This window comes from Solea solea, chromosome 10, assembly GCF_958295425.1.
Source record: "Solea solea chromosome 10, fSolSol10.1, whole genome shotgun sequence".
NCBI lineage: Eukaryota > Metazoa > Chordata > Actinopteri > Pleuronectiformes > Soleidae > Solea > Solea solea.
In genome coordinates, this window is record NC_081143.1 from 20,340,649 (window position 1) to 20,355,280 (window position 14,632).

Here is a 14,632-nt window from a genome sequence, read left to right on the forward strand (position 1 = left end):
CAGTCCATCGCAGGGCCACATAGAGAGACAGACAAACAACCATTCACTCTCACACTCACTCCTATGGTCAATTTTGATTGTCCAATTTACCTATCCCCACATTGCATGTTTTTGGACTGTGGGAGGAAGCCGGAGAACCCGGAGAGAACCCACGCACACACGGGGAGAACATGCAAACTCCATGCAGAAAGGCCCTTGTTCCAACTGGGGCTCGAACCCGGGTCTTCTCGCTGCAAGGCGAGAGTGCTAACCACTACACCACCGTGTGGCCCCATTTGTAATGTGTATTAATTAAAAATTTTTGTACACTGTGTACAATGTTTATGCACAAGCTCAATGTATTCTTCTCCGTTTTTGCCGTCCTACCGTCCACAAACTTAAAAATAACCATTCCTTAAAGGCAACAGAGTATAAAATAGGTCTCCTCATCAGTCCAAAAAATGTACCAACCTGAACATGTCATCGTTGCTGTTGTTATACTCGCTTGTGTATTAGCAGTTCCCAAGTGTGGGACCTGTGACACATATGCAGAGCACCCAGACTAGTTTGAGTAGTAGAAAGTACAATTTCAATTTCAGTCAGACTGACATATTTATGCATGAGTTTTTGTAGAACTTACACAATAGTACAGTTATTTCTAATATCATGTAAATGTACTGAAGTCAGGAATAATTTGTAGCTCCTCCCATTTACTAAACAGCAACAATGACCAGTGCCACATCTTTCCAGCTTACTCCAGACTCTGCATACCTGTTCCAAAATAACCCTCACCCTCAGGCCTCCTGTGGCATAGCTGGAGATGAAGGCCTGGCCTAACATTAGCACATATTTGAGTGAGATGTGCAGGCAGGCACTCTCCATGGGTTAAAAAAGCAAAGCAGGTCTACATTATTAATGAGTGAGATTGCTGGTTGTAACGCTTGACCAAACCTCCTTTAAGGAGAGGAAGGGGAAGATGGAGAAGTGCACTTTGCAAAAGGCAGATGGTGTGCACACAGTTTAGTGTACATTTAAAATCCCTCATACTGGATAGTACATATATGGTATAGTAGAGTCAGTGAGGGGATGAAAATCCTCAATGTTGTTCATATTATGTGTGTGTACAAGCTCTGCAGAGGTAAATGTATTAATTATTAATCAGCAAATCATTCAGTGCTCGTCTGTCACCATCTGCCCACTAACACATCCTTAAATAATTTTACTCATCCCAAACCTGCAGACTCAGCAAATGGACAGCAAAGTGCGTGCATGTGTGTTTATGACCTGATGAACGCTGAAAACAACTTGTGGCTCAGTATCACAGTAGTTGGTGATCTGACATTAGCATCAAGCAACTTTCACATTTTAGGACAGAAAAACAAGATCAATGTGTGTTTTGACTGTAGGCAATGGAAGATCTTTATCTGTGAGTGAACAAACAACCAGGTTAGACAGTCAGTACGTTAACATGCACAGTTTAATCCAGCTAAGGCCGGCCGTAGTCTGACTAAGACAGGCAATCGGACAACTTGCCAAGCCTGACCTTTACGCCACAGCGAGATGGATTGTGCTGTGGTTCTGTATGTCTTGTACCTGCTGTACATGTCAATCATGATACAATGGAGCATGGCTCTTGTGGGTGCTGTATTGTCCGAAGAAAGCCACCGCCACCGTCTGATTTCCGGCAACATTACCGCAGTTTATACGTCGTCTCCTTCTACTTCTGGTTCAAAGACCGGAAATGTTGGTGCTTGTGCAGAATGCCAAGTCTGACTAAGCATATACATGTACATGTAGGAGTAATCGGACTATGAATCGCATTATCCAGGTATGTTAGTCTGACTAAGACTAGCTCGATTTTAGTCAGACTTTCAACATGTAAACACACTGATTTAAAACAGTAAACAACACACCACAGAACAGATCACCATGGAACCCAGTGACATTTGTACTTCAGTCATTTCAAACTAAGCCGAAACTGAATATCATTAGATCAGTGTTTGAGCAGTGCTTGTCATGGTCGAAGAAGAAGAGTAATTTGACCTGGAAGTGAATGCCAATCAAGACGTTCTCGACACACCCACATCCAAACTGCAAACATAAGGAAGACTTTCAATCTTGTACTGTTTGGCAAAAAACATAGCATAACATAACATGTCCTTCTTAGCTAACACCTGGTAAAGAGGGGGACAGAGGGCACCAGTTACCCTGGTGGGTTTAATATTGACTGCAACATGAAAACTTAGAATCAATGAGATATTGGCTATATTTCCATCGACAACAGGGAGTTGGCACCAATGTTAATGCTGTAAAACACCTGGCGGTGTCAAAGCATACATCATTTTACCCATCGACAGTAATTTCAGGGATGCAAGTCCATCGTTTTATTAAGTAGTTACTCTGCAGAGTATTTTGTTCCTGAGAATGTGAGCCACCATGTTCATGCCGACACTATCCATTTTAATTTGCCATTTGCCCGACGTCGAGCCACAACAGACTTTGTTTCCACTGTTACATGTGACAAATATGCAGCTTCCCCCGATCGAAAACAGCTAAGCACAACAGTCAAGACCAGAAAATACCATATCTATAAATCAGCAGCATCAACAAGAATAAAACAATGCAATAATTGTTTTGGGGTTTTTTGTCTGCCCGCATTTGTTCTTATGAAACAGAACTCACTGAGCCTGAAAAACAAAACAAATTTATCTGCCCAGAGTCCAACTCTGCATGCAGGCTGAATAAACTCTCCCCACTCTCTGCAAGACTGGGAGCAAAACAAAGCGACGTGGCTGCTGACGCAAGCTCAAATCCCCTGAAAAACCCAGATGAAGTGGTGGGATTCACCTGCAGCAGCCTGCAGTAGACTGTTGGCCTTTATCCAGAGGTGGAAGTAAAGTATCTCTGCATGTGGAGTAGAGTATATAATGTGTGTTTGGTTCGGGATAACACTTTGATTCGGCTGTCCAAATGAATGGACGTCACTGCAGTGTTCAAACCTGTATGTCCGTGTGTGAGTAAGGGTGGAAATGTCTGGACTGTATATATCAGGGGACCTTATTTCATAACTCTTGATATAAACCACTATCATTTAATAAATATTGACCAAAAGTCATACCTTGTAATAAGTGAACCTGGCAAAATGGCCTGAACTCATCCTATCTCATCTAATTTCCCCTTGTTTGTTTGACAGAATTCGGTCGTCTCGTGTCCTGAGGCAACTACGCCCAGAACAGGGGGCATCAAGACTCACAGCCTGTGTTGGGTGGAGAGGGAGGTGTTCTTTAATTCCCCATGTTGACAGTAACACCATGTGACAGTGTTTCAGCTAATGATTCCATGTTTGCCAAAAGGTCAGGAGGTGCTCATTATGGTCAGATTGTACACTGCTGCAGGAATCTGGAACATGTTTTCAAGGTTAACTCAAACCTAATAATACAAACTGCTAAATTTACATTTGATCCGCTGAACACATATTACCTTGTTAAGCACAAAAAGACACACATTTGCACTTACTACTCATCATAAAAATATGGACATTCAACCCAATCTCCCAGCACATTCCAGAGAGAGCATTTAAAACGTTAAGTAAATCATAAACAACTGGGTGGGTGTGGGGTGAGAGACTGGGCTGTAGGAGTGTTTCATTGACAGAGAGCCCAGGCTTTAAGTCAGCCTGACTCCGACTGGAGATGGTGAGCGAGAGATCCAGACAAACACGACTCACTGCCAAGCATCATTACTAACACACCCATTCCACTCCATCACACATGTCCACTGCTGGCTGCCACATTCACTAATGATGATATCAGATCAAAACAATCTGCTAAAAAAAGACAAATGAATAAAAATGTCTCCAGCAGAGAAAATTTAATTAATGAGAGATATGCTATTGGGAACACATGAGTATGGCCATTTTCATTCTTGTGCTATTAGAAAGAATGATGTGTTACTTTAATCCTGTGACGCAAGACTTAAAACAACATTTTAATGTGATTAGAACAGATTATAAGAGAAGATGAAACAACCCTTGAGACAACACAGGCGTCCTTTGAAGCAAACACACACTAAAAGATATTCAGGGCAAACCTGGAGATTAGTATTTAACTCCGAGTCCATTTTCTCTTCTGGTGTCATGAGGGGAATCAAATGAATCAGCCTATTGAGCCAAACAGATCTGTGCACTGGCTTTGACACGGCCAAAGTGTGTGACTCTGTGTGTCCATGTGTCTCTGTGTGTTGTGTGTTGTGGTCCCATTTTCCCAGCCTCCCAGAACACAAAGCGGCTCTTTGTGGCCTCACGGCACGACAAAAGCTTCACAGGCCACCGGTGCTGAAAATGAAAGTGTGCGAGTCAGTGTATATTTGACTAGACGTGTCTATATGTTACTGCGGTGTGCATTTGACTCCATATAAATGAGCATGAGTAGGCTAAATTATCAAAAAAAAAAAAGAATTGTCTCGTCTTTTGACCAGACTACACGTGTCTGTGCGTTGTGTATGTGGTTAAGCCGTGGCCACAATGCCGGGTCCACATGAGAAGCATCATCATGTGGTCCAGAACCAGAGTCAAACATAAACCCAACCACAAATCCATGGCAGACAGACAGACAGACAGACAGACAGACAGCCAGACAGCCATAAAGCTAAAGATAAAGGGCCAATTCAACAAGCCCACAACTCTTTCTTCAGTCCCCTCTGTCAACAAAGGGCAACAACTCTTATCAAGTATGGTCACAAATCACAAAACCAATACATTACATGTTTGATCTTACACAAGTCTTAGACAAAAACACACTCAACTAAACCGTGTAAGCGGGTCTGTTGAGTCACACAAAAGCAGCTGTTATTTATCAGGGACACACCCGTCCTGATTATGTTTAAAACGTTAAGTTTATAACCACGAGTGTGTGCATGTCGGTCCTCGCCTCTCGTTAAGACCCCTTTTGATTAATGTCATCTATGTGTGGGAACTTGACCTTTTCCGTATTCATCCGCAACAGTGTCCTAATCTTCTAGCGAGCCAAACTAAATTGTTCAACAACAATACATAAATTAAAATAACTTAAGTGTGTGTGTAAAGCGATGAACAATACAGTATCTCTCCTGGCTCAGTCACACCACAGGAAAATGTGCCAAAATGTTATGTTTCTAAAAGTTACCATGTGTTTAAATTATGTACAATTCAGCAACACTGTGAGCCGTTTCTGATGGTGTCAATAGAGATTTTGACCAATCCACACTATAACACAGACCTATATAAAGGTAGTGATTTTTAAGTGTTTTTTGTAACAATTTCACAGTTGTGTGCAACCCTGCCTCCTCACTCCTATACAACATATTACAACGGCAAAGGTATTTCAAAATGTATGTAATTACAAGCAAATTGTTTTCTGTTTACATGAGGTGCATAACATATGTGGATAGGGAACACATCAGTAGAATGGAGAATAGAACATGATACTGATAACAATGTATTTACATACAGCCTAATATCTTATATCTAAACTAAAAGGGCCTTTGTTGCTTCAACCACAGATGGGAATCAGTGAGGCAAACCTCAGTCTCTGGGTCTGGTGTGACATTTATGCACTTTGCATTAACCACAAGCACTTGCTGAATACCAAGCCGACCATTATTCAATGCAGCACTTTGTCATGTTTAAAAAGAACACACACACACACACACACACACACACACACACACACACCAAATTTCAATTTGGTGATACATCCTCGCCCTTCCTCGTGCAATACGAGAATTGATACGCCAGGGCCAATATCAATATTTTGGTTAACAAATTAAAGTAAACAGTCCCTGCTAGTTTCATTCCCAGGGCATCGTAACTTGATGTCTCCTCATGGCGCCGCTGCTCAAATGAATTGGGGGAAGCTTGGGTAGAAGTTACCTGGCCGAAGAAAAGGGAGTTTACAGCAGGATACCCTGCCCTGCATGTTTTAGACGTTGCCCTGCTCCAGCACACCTGATTCAAATGATCAGCTCGTCATCGAGCTCTGCAGAAGCCTGATAACGAGCGGTTGGGAAACACTGCTTTACACAGTATGCACTTTGTTCTCCATGTTGTGAAGAAATAGAGAAATCCTGCACTTTTGACTTTTCACGGGTGTTTTGTTTTCTTCAGTTAGACAGATATCGTGACGTATCGCTATATGACTGTCTTCCCATATACTTGATTATCACAGAATCGTTGCATCGTGATATTATTGCTATCGTGGACCATGTATCGCATTGGGAGGTAACCTGGGATTCCCATCCCTAATTCATGCAATTTCTAACGGTATTGATGGTTATTTAACCAACACTGAGATCAACTGTGGAGTCATTCGAATGACAGGAGATCAGACGTCAGTGCTGAGCAAATCAAGTGTTCAATGTGGAAAAGCCATCTGGTGACAGCAGCCTGGAGGTTTCAGAAGCTGCTTTGAGAGGAGACTGGTGTCTGTCTGAGTCTCCAGACCAACTGGGGAATGTTGGTAATAGGAAAGGGACCAGTGGGAAAATACAGTCATTTCAGGTAAATGAAGGTGATGATATAACGCTACTGTTGGTTTACAGTGGACAAGAAAATGCAAGACGCTAAAAAGAAAACCATTTCTTCTTTTTCTTCAGCTGCTATTATTAAGTTCATATTACTGCCAGACTGAGGTGGACACAAATATAATGGCATTAAATTATAAACTACCACTTTTGCTTCACAGAATAACAAGCCCATGTCCAAAAATCATAACTTTTTTTGTTAAGTCTACTCTGCAAAGCTGATCATATTTCTGTAAAAACTCTTTATAATGACATTTCAACCAGCTGAAGAAAGAGAAAATGACCAGTGGAAAGTTCTGACCTTAGCTTTCTTACTCCAATAAATGCTTCAGCAGCCATGTGTGCTTTACATCTCTGTTCTCTCCCTTTGTGTTTTTGATTAGTTCTCCTTACCAACCTCTGGATCTGCAGACCAAGGTTTAAATGGGTCCAGTATTTCGCTAACTGGACAGAAGTTAGATAAAAAAATAAGCAATGAAACATTAAAAATGAAACACCAAAGCAGCTGTAATCAATACTTTCATAATGACAATGGAGGAAAAGGCTGTAAAGAGAATAGACTGGATTATATATTAAAATTATAAAAATGTTTTTTTTTTTTAAAGCCACAATGGCACAAGCAAAAATACTTAACTCAAGGCTTTTGGCAGTTCCCATACCAATGGGTGACGTCAGGGTGAGCTGCCATTTGGAAAAGATTCAACCGTGACCAACCTGAATTACCACCAGTAGCCCTCATTTCTGTTTATTATTTTTGGTTTGATGGTTAAAGTTCACAATTTCTTCAGACTGCCATCATCTGGCACACATGGCTCAGACCTGTCAGCAACTTTACAACAACTGTCTGAGAATATTTTATCAATGTCAACAAATACATTTGGTACCTACTTTTCAATATCATACATTCAGTATGTTGTTAAAAAAGCTAAAGCTCTTATAAGGATTTTATTTGGCCAATTATTAATTGTCTGTTTTTTATTTATCAATACTGTAAATGTGTTGCTGCTATCTTGGCCAGGTCTCTCTTGTAAAATAGTTCTGTGTTCTCACTGGGAGTAACTTGGTTAAATAGAGGCTGAAAAACTAAATGGTGTAGAAAGAAAGAACCAAAAAGTCCAAAGGGCTTACTTTATCTCAGTGGTTTGTATTGCTCTTGAAATCCTGACATTAATGCAGTCTAGACTAAATGACATTATGACACTCATTGGGAGATTATAACCAGAGCTGTTAATCCCCCTCGTATTATGATGCAAGTGACAAATGGAACTTTAGGGAGCTTATCCAGATGTGTTTGCTGTTGTTCGCACTCTAACTAGCAAACTAAATCACAACGCTGTCGAGTGGGAATCCCGGTGTTAAATTTGGTGTCGCAAAATACACAAATTCCTCATGTTACAAGATAACTGAGTTTTTTGTAACAAGATTAGATTGAGACGGTACCCGTGAGGCACTTTTGAGTTCAGTTTCATACACAAACATTTCCAGATTTACAATTTAAGAAACCACAGTCACACGTTCCATTTTACACGACAGCTGTTGTTTAGTGCATAACTGATCTGAAAATGCTTGATGAAGCCAAAGAGAAAATATTTAGAAACCCTCAGACTAAAACAGTAGTCAACCTCTGTGCCAGATTAAAAAAAGACATCGTTGATAAAGGTGGAGTGTAAAAAAAAAATCATATTGAGCAAACCACTGGTCCAAACCAGCGGATATTAACAGAAGGGGTTCTATTTGATGTTCTAGACAGAGTGGAACATAACTGAAACCCAAGAATCTGAGTACAGTGATTTGCCAAATGGTTTGGAATCATTGGTCAGTGCTGGGGCCACACTGGACACATGTTATCAGATTAGAGCAGCCATTCAAATGAGCCACACTATTTTTCCTGACAATAAAGCTCTCGGCTTATTTTTGACCACCAGCTAAACAGAAAAATTTCATAGAAAAATAGACAGTGAAAAGTATCCTTGACGACATCACAGCCTTTAAAGCTTTTCCTTGTTATTGTGAAACATTTGTGGGATTAAAGAGTCCAGAAATTTGACACTTGCGCATCTTAATTTCAGTCTTTAACCAATACATTGACAACTGGTTTAAAAGTGGAAGTGAATGTACCAAAACTATGGGGGGAAAAAAGATAAATCACAACAGGAAGGGACACTGAAGTAGTGAGAGAATAAGGAGTTAAGAAAGAAATAAGAACAACACAGACTGGGCATAGGCATAGATTTGACATTTAGCAGGAAGTACTGCAACAAATGAGATCATGTCAGATCAATTCGTGTTGGTTCAAAGTGAATTTGTATGAAGAAAAAGGAGAGCACCATTTGTCAAAAAGGGGAAAATTAAGTATAACACACGTGCAGGAAATGACAAATTGACCCAGACATATTATAGCATGTTTGTGAGAGCCAAGACTTGGAAGGTGTAGAACGAAAGCTATATAAGAAGTGAGGACTTCAAAGAACAAAGGTGGCACAAAATGGAGCTTGAATGTTACTAGTTGGTTTCTAGACTTTTCCCCCAATGGAGAAAGCTCTCAAGGTAGGGCTATACAAACAGAGAGAGAGAGGAGCCTGTCACAATTTCCTTCACAGGATAACTTCCAGCACAGTAAAAGGTCTGACCAGATGCAGTCTTTAAACTTAGCACTGACCAAATACATGTAATTTGTTCAAGGTTCTACAAAAAAAAGCTCACTATTACACTTTATATACGCCCTGAGTCCTTGACAAAAAAAACAAAACAAAGTAGAGGGTGGAGGTGTTTTTCCACTTCAGTCAACACTACATGGCATACTTTTTTAAACTTCATTTTGCACCAGCTACGACTTTTATGGAATGAAAGAATACTCCACACTGTGCCACGCTTCTGATGCAATCAACAGGTGTCTTACCTCTCTGGGGACAGCTTGATTTAATGTTGTCTCGCCAACTAGGACAAAAACACACATAAACACATAATTACTTTCTGCATCCAAGTCTCCTGAGGTCTGCTACGGCTAAACAGGAACCTCAGCCAAGTGAGTTCACATGAACATAGAATTAAGTTCTAAGATATACCCTGTAATATATATCCACCATTTTACCTTACATACTGTATATATATATATGTAAAGTAAGATGGTGGATAGCTATTGTGCCCTGGAATACTGAAACAGTCAGGGGCAAGCAGGTGGGAGAAAACTGTGCCGGATCCCCAAAGATCCCATGAGGCGACGGGGGTGAATCACTGCCATAATACAAGATGGAGCAGAAGGAACCCATAGGCAATGGATTCTACTTGTGAAGTGATCACTTCATATCCGGTACAGAATCCAACACTAACTAACTTTAATATCTTGTTTCTTTTGCATGTTTTTTATAGCAATGTCTAAGTGTTCTCCAAGGTAGGATGAAGGAACGTTTGTCAGAAAGTTGAAGTCAGAATACTGCAGGTCTGGAATAATGTTCATTCTGGCGGTTTCCATACTCCATAAAAAGCACCATGGGGGCATTATAAGAGTCCGATAGATTTAGTTCTGCAATAGATTGCTCCATCTCCATGGATTTCAAGTGTGAGGTGAACTCTGACAGCCTGAAACCGGGACTGGTGGCGTTAAGTTTTGTAGAAACTTTTCCTGCCAACATGGCTGAGGTAACAAACTCAGTCACGTGACACCCAGAGCTCTACAGGGAATAGGGCTGAAAGACTTTGAATAAATATGGAATTGTGATTATTTTCACTGAAATTGCGACTTGACTTCTGATACGAGAGGATTTTCATTTTCAGTTGAATAACACATTGAAAATGATTACTGTGTGATATTTGTGCAGATCTGTGAGAAACAAAGGTGTTTTCCTATGTCTGTAGAGCATGATGTTTATAGGTCAGGACAATATTTAATCTAAAATAGTCATTTGACACATTTTGGCTTTCAGAAAAGTTTGTGTTTATTTACTATTGAAGAGAATAATGTTGTGATATAGATACTGTATATGGCTATTGAATTATAGTGCAAACTGACTGTGAATCTCTACGACCCCTTTCCACATGTGTGTTCTTGGTCATCAGTTGTAGCTGCAGAGACTGAGCGGCGTCTCTGTACTGTAAATGGTGGCTGGCTAGTGGCATCATGGAGTGGAAGGCAATCTGCCCTTGACAGCCATCTATGTCATCTACACAAACACCAACTGTGTCAACACCAGGGGAGCACAGCTCAGGATAGGAGAATACGAGGGCTATTGATAGCATGTGAGATGTGTTATTGCTGAGGGTGCTACGCCTGCATTCCAATCTAATGGTAATGGCTACTGGGAATCCTGGGATTGGCTCAAAATAACATCTAACATAAAGTTTCCAAATTTATGTCGACAAAATATGGAACAATATGTAGAGAGAGCAACCTGTGCAAATATGTTCATCAGGGTTGGGTTATGAGTCAAAACTAGTTGGACTAGGGGCGTCGTGATACCACCACAAACTCGAGTATCCACCGATATCAGTCCGATACAGTCATTTTACATCTTTTAAATAATTTAAAGTTATTTCAAAGACATGAATATCCAACATTATTTTCCCATAAAGAAGAAATAACCAGCCCACAATATGACTCAGCTAAAATGATTTTGCTGATATTTATTTACATTTTTACACTGCGATGAAGGATTTTTTTGGATTGTATCAGATTTTACATTTTTATCTGTCCGATATCCAATCCAGTGATTCTGACCAGTATCGGACCGATACCAATATTGAGTATTGCATCGGCTCATCCCGACACAGGACTCACTGGTCTGCGTTTAGTAAATAGGCCATAAGCTGATCAGTCAGAATGACATACAGTAACTGTGGTCATAACTGTTAGCGGTGTATCTTCCACTTCTGCGATATGTGCAAACGGTTATGGAACACCTGAGAAGTCACAGGTGGTACAACAGTCGTAATACTGCAGTTCTGTCCAGGTTGGCGGAATAAAAAGTAACCGAAACCACCTGCTGAATATGGTGGGGATGTATTCTTAGTGGAGGTGCATTCGTACACAGCTAACCATAGAAAAAGCAATAAGAGGCCTGCATATCACTAACCAGATGCTTGACAGAGAAATCCAGTGATAAAATTTAGTATCAACACTAGGGCAGGGAATCAAACTCAGGACTTGTGTGGTATTGACTTAACTTTGGGCTAGGTATAGAACTTCAATAAGATTCAACAGCTAAATAAAGAATTTTAACAAAAGCCCACTGCCATGTTTTTTGTTAAAATGATTCAATAAAACTGGTATTGAAACAAATAATCTGTATCAAGGCCATAATTGACCTTTAACCAGGTCAACTGAATAATCAAAATAAAGTGCACTTCTAAGTGGTTAAACAAGTCACACACTGTACATGAGAGGCTTGTCATGATAATGAAAACGAGCACAGTTACATAACCTGTTTCGGCTGACTTGGTGAATGTGACATGTCCAGGCACACAAAACCAAAGAAGTTTCAAAGGGAATTTGTAAAACAAATCATTTATTAGGCCTAACTTAACAAGATGAGGTCACTGATTGAGGATACGTGAATGAAATGAGAGGCTCTATCTAGACTATGAATGGTGAAGTAAGGGACACAAATTCGATTCCAGAGCAGGGCGTCAGTCTGTAAGCAGAGAAACAAAAAATGTTGATCCTGTGTTATAATATGTCTAGCTTTTCATCAGCGTCAGAGCAGATGGAAGATAAGACGGTATGCCTGACTGTGATCACGAGGCAGGAAATATCTGCAGATGACTTTTCATCAAATGTTGTTCAGGCCAGAAAATAAACCAATTAACACCAGTGTTCTTTGACCACTGCGCAGAAGTAATACAAGTCTGGTTTTAGTTTCCTCTGAATGTCTGATTGCAAGAGACTTTAGTCCACTGAGTCTATTCTTTAATGAAACGATTTCAAATTGGAGGATAAACACAGTGTGCAAGTTGATGTGCTGCTGCTGCTGCTGAGTTGGGTCTTGATGAACCCCAGCTGGGTCGCTTGGGCGAGGGTGTATGATGATGCTGAAAGACCCGTAACTATTTAAAACCAAGCATATCGCTGACGACATGTTTGCACAAGCGCAGTCTGCATTATTGTAGTTCCACGACGCCTTGTGCTATTGGAAAAATTCCAAAGGTTTCTCAAAAGCTAAGAAGTTGCACATCACAGCCGACGTGTGGTTATTACGGTAATTTCACTTGCGCTGTTTCAGGAAGCCAGTGAAGCAGCCTCAAACTATTTTAGTGGAAATATGTTTTATATTGTTCAAATTTTTTAATTGAACACGCAAAGTGTGTTGTTCATGTACAACTGCAGTGTTTTTGTAAATAAACCTTTTTGTTGTTCTTCATTTTAAATTGTTAAAACAGTATTTTAACATGCAGTAAATTGTAAATAACTGCCAGACATTGGCAATTATTCTGGAAAAATGGGCTAAAGCACTTACACTTCCTGGTCCTTTTATGGTTAAAATAAGCAAAAACTAAATTTGAGGGTTAGGTTTTAAAGGATTTAACACCCAATGACCCCAGGAAACATTACATCTCCAGCTGCATCGAGACAAGGTATGTAAAACACTTTCAAGCTGATTTGACTGGCTGTAATCTAAAATGAAATTTAAACTACCTGGCCAAAGAACAACTTGAAGAAAAAGCTGAATTTCCATCAGGTAGAGCAATTTATTTGCATTCCTCCTACAAGAAAAGCATTCAATAGTTAGCAAAAGATATTAACTGTCGTCTATTATTTAGATACGGCACTGCTTTCTCTCTCAGGTTAATCTGTTTCACTTCTGGCAGTTTGCCTCGCTCTACAAAGCCTTATTGAAGCGATCACACAGACAGCTGTATTAACAGGAAGAGAGCCTCGTTGAGGGATGAGTTCAGGCAGAGTACATGACACAACTAGCCTAACCCTACTAGCCCCATTCAACACTCCGTTATGTTTTCATCTGTTTTTATTACTATAACAACTCAAAAATGTGATACTCTGTTAGTCCCAGCGGGCAGCAGACTCTTCCTCACAGCATCATCTCTGGAGCAGATACAACTTAAGAAGTTTGTTCTGAGACACTCAAGGATTGATTTATAATGTGATATAGGCCGTGTAGTCGACACATAAAACAACCAAATGTGCTGCCAAAATGAAAGTATAAGTATACTGTGATTGTCTGAATGGCTTTTGGTCAATTTAAGGAACAGAATAAGGCTAATACTTTTGGTATTTATTATTTTTACACAGGCCATTTATATTCAACCAATACATCCAAGCACAGGTTTCTCTCTCATAGAGAGACTTTACAATACCGGGATCAAGAAGTGCAAAATCATCAAGAAAAATCAATGTGACCATGATAAAACTCCTGTAAATAAGAGGCCGCTGTAAAAATACAGCTTGATTCCATTTCCCCCAACTTCTACATCTGTACTTTATCGACCCTTTACCAAAAGGATCGAACATGGCAATTTATGTCTTCCCACACGAATAGTTTTGACAGCTGCTTTCTTGAAGATGGAAGTCAGATGAGATCATTGAAATAAATGTCATGTGTCACTTCATATTTACCAACGAGAAGTGACGGGGTGTTAGTATTCTAATCTTCTAATCTATTAGATTAGAAGGAAGATGAAGTAATGGATGATTAAAACCAGAAGGAAGTAGACTAAACACCACCACTAACTTACTTTTGTTAGTGTTAATCTACAAACACACATGATATAAACTTGTGAACCTCAGAACTAGTTGTGATTTCCTTTTGTAGGCTGATTGAGAAAGCCTTCTCCCCTCACATGTATCACTAAACCAAATCTATTTGTCTTGACCAGCTTAGAGTTGCACTCCCAGTTCAAACTGCCAATGAAAACAGCACCAATATAGCTCAGGCTTTTGATGGCAGGGACCCTGACACAACTAAGTGTTTCAATACAGAAATATGCACTTTAAATCATATAACAACAAGATGTGACAAATGATTGCTGAATACTGGGTTACTGTAAGTTGGGGTCGGGCAATTTAAAGATTAAAGAACAATCTAGCTTTTAAGCAAACCATAGAGAGAATTTGACAGTTCCCCCATGTTATCTTGTGCCAGAC

General features: G+C 40.0%; 1 protein-coding gene across 2 annotated transcripts in view; it reads right to left on the minus strand.

The window, feature by feature from the left end:
- add3a (adducin 3 (gamma) a) overlaps window positions 1–14,632 on the minus strand; it is an 86,475-nt gene that overhangs the window by 61,380 nt on the left and 10,463 nt on the right. Inside the window, exon 2 of one of the 2 annotated variants that reach the window (XM_058641113.1) lies at window positions 9,437–9,474. The exons of the other annotated variant lie outside the window; for it this stretch is intronic. The gene's annotated coding sequence lies outside the window, so the exon portion shown is untranslated. The remainder of the gene's footprint in view (window positions 1–9,436; window positions 9,475–14,632) is intronic. 2 annotated transcript variants of the gene reach the window in all.